Genomic DNA, 8,642 nt, shown 5'->3' on the forward strand with positions numbered 1-8,642 from the left:
GGAAGCGGCGGCCGCGACTTTTCAGGGACAGGCGACCGGCCGCGAGGACGGGACGGACGGGGAAGCCTGGGCCCAGGGGACGGGCCGGAGGAGCTGCCTCCCGGAGGAAAGGCGGGCATTGTGAGCCCTTGTTTACGCCCAGCTGGGGCCCTGACCTTGCCGCTGGGCCCAGGCTGGAGGCTCCTCCACCTTCGGGCATTGTTATGGAGGGACCCTTTCATGGTTTCATCTGGGGTGGTGGCTTGCTGGTGTGCGGCCCTTCCCCCACTGGCTCACTTTCAGCATTGTGACCTGGATAAAAAGGCAAGATCTCTTTCCCCTTTTCCCGGTGCCGGCTTCCTACCCTGACCCAGTGGGCTCGAGACCCGTTAACCCTTGGAAGAGCAGGAGAAGGAGCAGCCCTCCCCCACCAATATCAGGCCCAAAGCAGGCTCAGACTCCCCTAGTCTCATCCTCCCAATATTGTTGGGGACAGAGACACGGGGATCCAGGACGGACTTGGGCAAGGAGCAGTTTGGCCTCACAGATTCAGGCACCGGAAGGCGAGATTGGGCCGGGTGTGGTGGCTCCCGCCTGTAATGCCCCCACTTTGGGAGGCCGAGGCAGGAGGATCACTTGAGATCGGAGTTCAAGACTGGGCTGGGCAACAGAGCAAGACCTCATCTCTCCAAAAAAATTAAATTAAAAAATAAGCCAGGTGTGGTGTCAGCTACTCTGGAGGCCGAGGCAGGAGGATCACTAGAGCCTGGGAGGTTGAGGCTGCAGTGAACTGTGGTCACACAAGCAATCCAGTCTGGGCAACAGAGCAAGACCCCATCTCTAAAAGTAAGAAATAAAAGGTGAGATTGCCAGCGTGTGGGGGGGCTGCAGGGGTCAAGGGTACAGAGCCTTAGGGACTGGGTCTGTCATCCCAACAGCCACAGAGACGCCGGCCAGTGAGACATCCACGTCCTCAAAGGTACATCCACCAACCGGGTGGAGCATAGAAGGGGGCTACCAGCATGGAAAAGTCTGGAAGTTCCATCAAAAGCAGAGCAGAGGAGTGGACTTGAGAGTCCTGGCCTGGAGAAGCCCGGGGCACCGTGATGGGTACACCATGATCTATCAGAGCCTGTCATGGGGGTAGGGGGCAGATGCATGTTGAGTAAGTCAAAGGCAGAACCAGGAGCAGGGGGGAAACTCCTGGAAGCCTAGATCCTGCCGCAAAGGGTGCTCCCCCATGCTGGAGGTGTAGGTACAACCTGAGGAAAGCGGAGAGGTCCCATCACTAGAGGCAGCATGCAGTGTGTAGGAGCCAGAGGTGTCCAGGGACCCCGGAGACCAGCATCCCAGGGAGGCCAGCACTCACCCCGGGACCATCGTAGGCCTCGCAGGGAGCCCAGGGTGGAGCCAGGTGTGTTCAACCATAGCCCGGCTCCCTTGCCAGGGAGACCCCATGGCAAGCCTGCAGACTGGGGGAGGCCAGGGGAGCCGAGGGCTCTTCCAAGCTGAGACTGTGGCTCCCTGTCTCCAGCTCAGAGAATCCACGAACTGCCGGGCTCCTGAACACCTCGCTCCCTCCTCTCTAAGTTTCCGCCTCCCACCTGCCCCCCTCAAGTCCACCTGGCTAACTGTTTTACAGCTCGCTTGCTCCGAGGAAACTTCTGGGTGTCAAAGGCTCCCAGGAATACTTGCCTCTGTCCTCGACGGCACCCACAGCCCACGCCGGCACTTATTTGCCCCCACGGATGGATCATGCCCCATGGACACACCGGCGTCTACGAAGGCAATGTGGCTGGCTGCTCGTGGTTGAGACCTTTTACCCCTTCCCTTTGATGGGGAAAGGTCATTGAGGTGGGTTTCTGCTCTATAATGGAGTGGAGGTTTCCAGAAGATGGAGCCTCAGGTCTGCCCATGCTCTCTGAGGCTACGACAGGGTGCAGGGGAGGATGACGGATCCCCAGGCCAGCAGCGTCCCCACCGCCGCCCGGCCACAGCCCACCCAGCCCTGAGCAGCCCTCTGCAGCCCTCCTCTCCTGTGACGGGCAGGGTGCCCTGAGTTGTCCAGGCACTGGCGGGCACATTTGCTTGCTAGGACGGCCGTAATGAATGCCACCGACTACATAACTTGAACAATAGCCATTTATTGCTTTATAGCTCTGGAGGCTGGAAGTCCAAAATCAAGGTGTCTGTGGGTTGGCTTCCCCTGAGGCCTCTCTCTTTGGCTTGTGGGTGGCTGTCTTCTCCCTGCGTCCTCACACGGCTGTCCCTCTGTGCGTGTCTGCCTTTTATGAGGACCACAGTCATATTGTGTCAGGTCACACTCCCAGCAGGGGCTTCCAGAATGTTAGGTCAGGCTTGCTGGGGTTGTCGGTGTCTGGTGTGAGATCTGGTGCCGTGAGAAAGATGTAAAGATTTGCACAGAAGTTAGATTAGAAAATATAGTTCATTTAGAAAGCAAATTAGGGAGAGAGGAGAGAGAGAGGAGACTCACCTCCCCAAGGGAGGGGAGGGGGCCAAAGCTTAGTAAACATGGTGGCAGCTAGAGCTCCAAGAGCACATGGACACACCAGAGTCTACGAAGGCAATGGCGGCTGGCTGCTCGTGGTTGAGTCCTTTTACTCTTTCCCTTTGGTGGAGAAAGGTCATTGAGGTGACTGGGTGGTGGTCTGCTCCACATCATCACACAGGGGCGGGTGAGCACAGGTACTGACGTCAGGTGATGGACAGCAGGCAGATGGGCGGGTGAGTCACGTGATTGCTGCCGTGGTGGTGGGGGTCTGTGTCATGAAGGACTGATTAGGTTAGCTTGGGTCTTCTGGGTCAAGGCAAATACTTGGGATGGAAAAGCTGATGAGTACCAAGCCGGGGAGGGCGTTGCAAAGCAACTATCAATAGCTACCTCTGAGAAGCCAACTGGTTCTGTCTTTGGCTGGCGATTAGAAGGTCAGTTGAGTGAACTTCTAGAAAAACATGAGCTTTGGGCAACATGAAAATGGCTGCTCATTGGGGCTCTTCAATCCATGTCGTGTCCTTTCATATTGGGTTGGGGCCCACCCTGAGTGGCCTTACCTCTTTAAGGCCCTGTCTCCAAAGGCGGTCATCCCGAGGTACTGGGCCGGGGGCTTCACATAGGAAGATACAATCCAGCTCCGTAGCAGGGGCTTCGGGGTCCTCTTTCACCAAGACCATCTCCAGGAGCTCTCTGATTCGATGAAGAGCCAAGTGGCCAAAGAAGGGGAGTAAAGCCTGGAAGGGAAGGCAGCGGGCTCTGAGACTGAAGCGGGGGAGGGCTGGAGTCTGCAGAGCCCTGGAGCGCCGCGGGAGGAGACTGGCCCTCCACCTTGGCCATCTCTCCGGTGTACAGCCAGCCCACTTTTTATTGAGGGTAGCCTGAAGCTCGTCCATGGCCATCATGAGCTTTTGGTAAAGGTCTCATCAGGCCTGGGTACAAGGGTAGTGACATTTGCCACACCAATAGAAACTAGCTGATGGCCGGACGAAGTGGTTCAGCCTGTCATCCCGGCACTTTGGGAGGCCAAGGCGAAAGGATTGCCTGAGCCCAGAGGTTCGAGACCAGTATGGGCAACTTGGTGAGCCTTCGTCTTTACAATAAATCACAAAAACTAGCCGGGCGTGGTGGCGTGCGTCTGTCGTTCCAGCTACTTGGGTGGCTGAGGCGGAAGGATCACCTGAACCCAGCGGGTCGGGTCGAGGCTGCGGTGGTCGAGAGCATGCCACTGCACTCCAGCCTGGGTGACAGAGTGAGACTCCGACCCCCCCCAAAAAAAACTAGCTGAATGAAGGTTGAGTGCACTTCTGGGAGACAGACGGTGCCTGGGGCCGAGACAGGGAAGGGTGGACGGGTTGGGATGTTTAGGAATTACTGACACCCAGAAGGGCCACTGATCCTCACCCACAGAGACCACACGGCAAGAGCCTGCTCGCGACTACAGGGCCTCCTGAAGGGGACCTAGTATTCACCCCAAAGCTCCCTTGCTGTGTGCACCTTGTGGGTAGATACGGGTGTGTGTCTGTGTGCTTGTGCGTGTACACGCCTGTGTGTGTACAAACATGCGGGCATGTTTGTGCACACGTTTGTGTACATGTGTGTGCACGTGTGTGTCTGCATGTGTACATGCACGATAGACATGTGTGTGTGTGCACAAGTGCTTGCGTGCACCCTCGTGCACCGGACATAGCTGAGAGCCCCGGATGAGGTGAGGAAAGGACTTGGGTGTGGCAAGAGCAGGGAGCTCTGTTCAGGCTGCAGGTTCTTCTGCCAAGGTCAGTGGCACCAGCACACCAAGCACCAGCGTCAAGTTCACTCAACTGACCTTCTAATCGCCAGCCAAAGACAGAACCAGTTGGCTTCTCAGAGGTAGCTATTGATAGTTGCTTTGCAACGCCCTCCCCGGCTTGGTACTCATCAGCTTTTCCATCCCAAGTATTTGCCTTGACCCAGAAGACCCAAGCTAACCTAATCAGTCCTTCATGACACAGACCCCCACCACCACAGCAGCAATCACGTGACTCACCCGCCCATCTGCCTGCTGTCCATCACCTGATGTCACCTGACCAGGCAGCGTCACCTGACCAGCGTCACACCAAGCATCAGCGTCACCTGACCAGGCAGGCCATCTGCTTCTCTTGACAGCCCGTTCCTCCTTCCGAAGTTTCCTTCTGGCTCTTGCTACTCAGTTTGCTCTTCTCTGGGTGGGGGGCCCCGCTTTAGGTGACAGGGACTGTCGGCATTTGAGCGACTAGGAGACTTCTGACCTGGTGCCACAGGGGCCATCCCGGGAAACCTGACGCACGACCTGAAGACCCGCCCCATGAGCCTGTCACGTGACGGGCACGACGGCCTCAGCAGAGGGGCCGGGGTTGCCCCCGTGTTGCAGCTTGGCAGGGGGCCAGGGTTGGGATCCCCGCCCAACTACTCTGCAGCTGTGCGACTCAGGGCGCAGCTACGCTTCTAAATCCTCAGTCCTTAGGGGTGCAATGGGGACGCTGACACCTCTGGAAGGACTTCCGTGAGAGGAGAGCGGATTCCCCTCTGCCCTTTGCCCTTCACAGAGGACGAGCGGGCAGTCCAGGGTGGCAGAGAGCAGGGTGTGGACCAGGAGCAGGTCGTCTCACCTCACCCTCTATCCACGGAGATCTCTGTGCTCAGCTGTCTCTCCCCAAGGCTAGCTCTGATCTAACCCACCAGTGTCTGGGACTGAGAGGAAACTAGGGTCACCGGCATATTATTTTCCACTTTTCCCTTCCCGTGGCCCCCAAACTAGTAAAAACCTCAGATGAGAGCTCAGAAGGCAGAAAAAGGTAGCCTGGACACTTCTCAGAAAACGGGGTGGGGGGGGTTAAGGGTCCCACAGCCTCAGGGAGCCTCCCTTCCCCAGGGACCTGCTAAGCAGGGCCTAGGGGCTGTGGCTGGCCCGACCCCGATTCTCCCCCCTCTCTCCGTCTTCCATCCTTCAGTGGTTCACCCACACACGCACTATTCGCTGAGCCCCACCCAGAGAGGCAGCGAACAAGTGCCACACCAGCCCTGCGCCTCCAGAGCTGACAGTTCCTGCAGCCCCTCAGCTACAAGCCACTAAGTAAGGAAGAAGAAAAAGGAACAAAGAAGGAAATGCGAACTTCCCACAAACTGCCCTGTAGGCCACTCTGGCTGCCTGGGCCAAGGGAGGAGCCTGGGGTACCCGGCAGTCCCGGGGCTCCACACAGCATCGATCCCACGTTAACCTCCCTGGACTTAGAGTCTGAAGGAAACTGAGTCAGGATCCAGACCCAGCTACCAGCCAAGGCACGGACCCTCTCCTGCCAGGAAGAGATAGAAGAACTTGACAACTGCAGAATCATTGAGACCCAGAAGAGAAAACCAGGATTTTCTCTTGGAAAGCCCATTTCCCATGTTTGAGGCAAGTGTACCACCAAGGCCCTCCCCGGCTGAACTTTAGATGGTTCCCCTGAGCCCTCTCTCAGCAGGGCCTCCTCTTTGTCCCTGCAGAATACAGTTGAATTAAGAATCCTGGTGCCTGGCCTCGGTGGCTCGGCCTGTCCTCCCAGCACTTTGGGAGGCCGAGGCGAGTGGATTGCCTGAGCCCACAGGTTCAAGACCAGCCCAGGCAACTTGGTGAGACCTCATCTCTACAATAAATCAAAAATAGCCCTGCTTAGAAGGCTGAGGCGGAAGGATCTCCCAGAACCCAGCAGGTCGACACCGGCGTGGCCGTGAACATCACCACACTCCAGCCTGGGTGATGGAATGAGGCTCCAACTCAAAAAAAAAAAAGAATCCCAGTAAGTCAGTTTAGAGAGGCTCCTCCCACCTGGATACGTAATCACCCCTGATAGCCAATCAAATTTCTCCACCACCATCATCCCCCTTGACGTCTGGTCAAGGTTTAGCTAGGTCAGTTTAGCCAGAATCCCCTAGTCTTGATGTCTCTGTCTAATATCTTCCCACCCGCCAGCCCTCCAGCCGGTTCTTGGGCTATAAATCCCCTATAAATGTTCTGGCATTCCAGTTTCACCCATCTCTCTCCCCTCTTCTACCTGTTCAGAAAGGCCCGGGTCAAGTCTTCCTTGCCGTTTTAACAGGCATCAAAATAATTTTTCCTTTAATGGCTAGTATTAGGAGCACACACACAAAGGAAGGAATATCTGCTCCGTTGACGACTGTGTTTGCATAGGTGTTTTATGAGCTGCCCAGCTGACCAAGTGACGCAAGACACCATCGTGAGGACCAGCAGGAGGAAGACCAAGGCTCCGGGAGAGCCCTTTGGCGAGGACAGTCTCCGCAGCTCCCAGGCGGTGGCCCCAGAGCTGACTCTGGAAGAGTACGGGCCACTGGCTCTTTGGTGGCTCCCCAAACCAGCCATCTCCTTCTTGAGGGTCTGTCTCAAAAACGGAGCCTGAGTTCACTGCCATTGCCACACCCGGCGGTCTCCTGGGATTGTAGAGTGCCGCCAGGGGTCTCTGTTGGAGCCTGTGATTCCCCGAGCTCCTACTGGTTCCATCATGGAGAGGCGCACCACGCGTGTGGGAACAGTCTTGTCCTCTCTCAATAGAGGGTCCTCTCCACGGGCTACAGCCCAGAGGCAGCATCTACTCTTCTGCGCACGCCTGAGATGCTGGAGATCGGGCGAGACGCTCCCTCATGTGACAGCTGGGGAACGAACCACAGGACCAAACCCCGCACCCAGCGCCAGCCCGAGAATGTGTGGGTACAGCCGGGGTGGCCATCTGGAGCAGAGCTGGGGGGCTCCCTTCCCAGTCGGTGGGATCCCACAAGCTCATCAAAGACAAGAAGGACACCTGAAAGGGACTTCGCGGGTTTCTTCACCCCTGCGGTTGGGACAAAACTCCCCTCTCAAGTCCTCTCTGCAGAAGGAGGAAAAAATAAGAGCCCGCAACTCAGCAGGGAATACGATTTTAAAAATAAGTATGGGGCGATGTGTTTCATGCCTGCCCCACGGGGCTCCTGGACCCATAACTCGGGAGCACAATGGCCTTTCTTGTTGTGAATGAGTGTAAGGTGCCAGCAGAGGAAATAGGAAGCCCCCAATATAGTCTGAATGGACCCGTGAACAGGGATAATAAAAGTTGTCTTGGATTTCCGTCACCACCAGGTGTTTCCGCCGGGATTTCCATTCATTCAGGCTCGGGCTGGCCGTGGCTGCCAAATCGTCCCCCTTCCGACCCCTACCCCTCGCTCCGCGCCCCGACCTCCCTGCATCTACCAGAGGCCGGGACTCCGTGACGGGCATGCTCCGATCCACGCGGCCCCAACCCCGCAGGGCAGAGGTCATAGCGAGTCATGGGAGAGAGAAGGGGTTACAGCATGCCCCGGGACGTCCGCTGCCCCCTCACTCTCTGCAAGGCAAGCTCAGGAGAGAGATCCCAGGTGCACCTAGAGACAGGTGGCTCCAAGCAAGGAGCGACAGGGACACCGGAGCCATGGAGTCCTCGCCAGCAGGGAGGATTGGGGTTAGAAGCGCGAAGGGGCATCCTCGTCTGCCAGGGCTGGGACACATCAATGCCAGGTGCACGCACGTCCCAGCAGCCAGGAGCCGGGAGGCGGCCTCCAGCGTGCCCTGTGGCCTCGAGCTTGTCACTCGCTTCCCCGAAGCTGTCTCTCAGCTCCCAGAGGAGGAGGCTGCGACGGCCTGCTCATCGAATGCTGCCTGAAATGACCCCAAGCCAGACTGTGACAGGGGTGACACTCACCAAGAAGGGAAGGGAATCTTTGCCAGGGTGAACCCGGCAGGATGCACAGACGAGTCGAGCTGGCCTGGTGCAAGGCCACAGGGAGCACAGGGATGGCGGGAAGAGCCACTGCCCTGCCTACCAGTGTCCATGGTTCCCGTACTGCAGCGCAACGCAAGCCACGGGACACATACCTGCCTGCTGCCAGGTGAGGGGTCCACTGAGACAACATTCTTGTCATCAGATGCCAGGAAGCTGCTGAGACGGGACGTCAGTGCAGTGCCTCAATTGTTTCAGAGGAGCAGGTTCACAGACATGCTGCCATGTCATTCTGAAGAGGGGGAATTCATTCTCTGGAGGTAGAAAATGTCTCACAAGCCGGGCTCGGTGGCTCAGCCTGTCATCCCGCGCCTTTGGGAGGCTGAGGTGAGTGGATTGCCTGAGCCCGC

The 8,642-nt window shown here is 57.4% G+C and overlaps 1 long non-coding RNA gene across 1 annotated transcript; it reads right to left on the minus strand.

Annotated features, from left to right (window-relative positions):
• Positions 1-2,104: 2,104 nt before the first annotated feature.
• LOC110595088 lies at positions 2,105-2,578 on the minus strand. The gene is made up of 2 exons (XR_002481600.1): positions 2,474-2,578; positions 2,105-2,368 (listed from the first exon to the last, which is right to left on the minus strand). It is a non-coding gene; the product is annotated as an uncharacterized LOC110595088 (long non-coding RNA).
• Positions 2,579-8,642: the final 6,064 nt, after the last annotated feature.

This window comes from Carlito syrichta, unplaced genomic scaffold (assembly GCF_000164805.1).
Source record: "Carlito syrichta isolate Samal-C Ts95f unplaced genomic scaffold, Tarsius_syrichta-2.0.1 Scaffold255597, whole genome shotgun sequence".
Taxonomy (NCBI): Eukaryota; Metazoa; Chordata; class Mammalia; order Primates; family Tarsiidae; genus Carlito; species Carlito syrichta.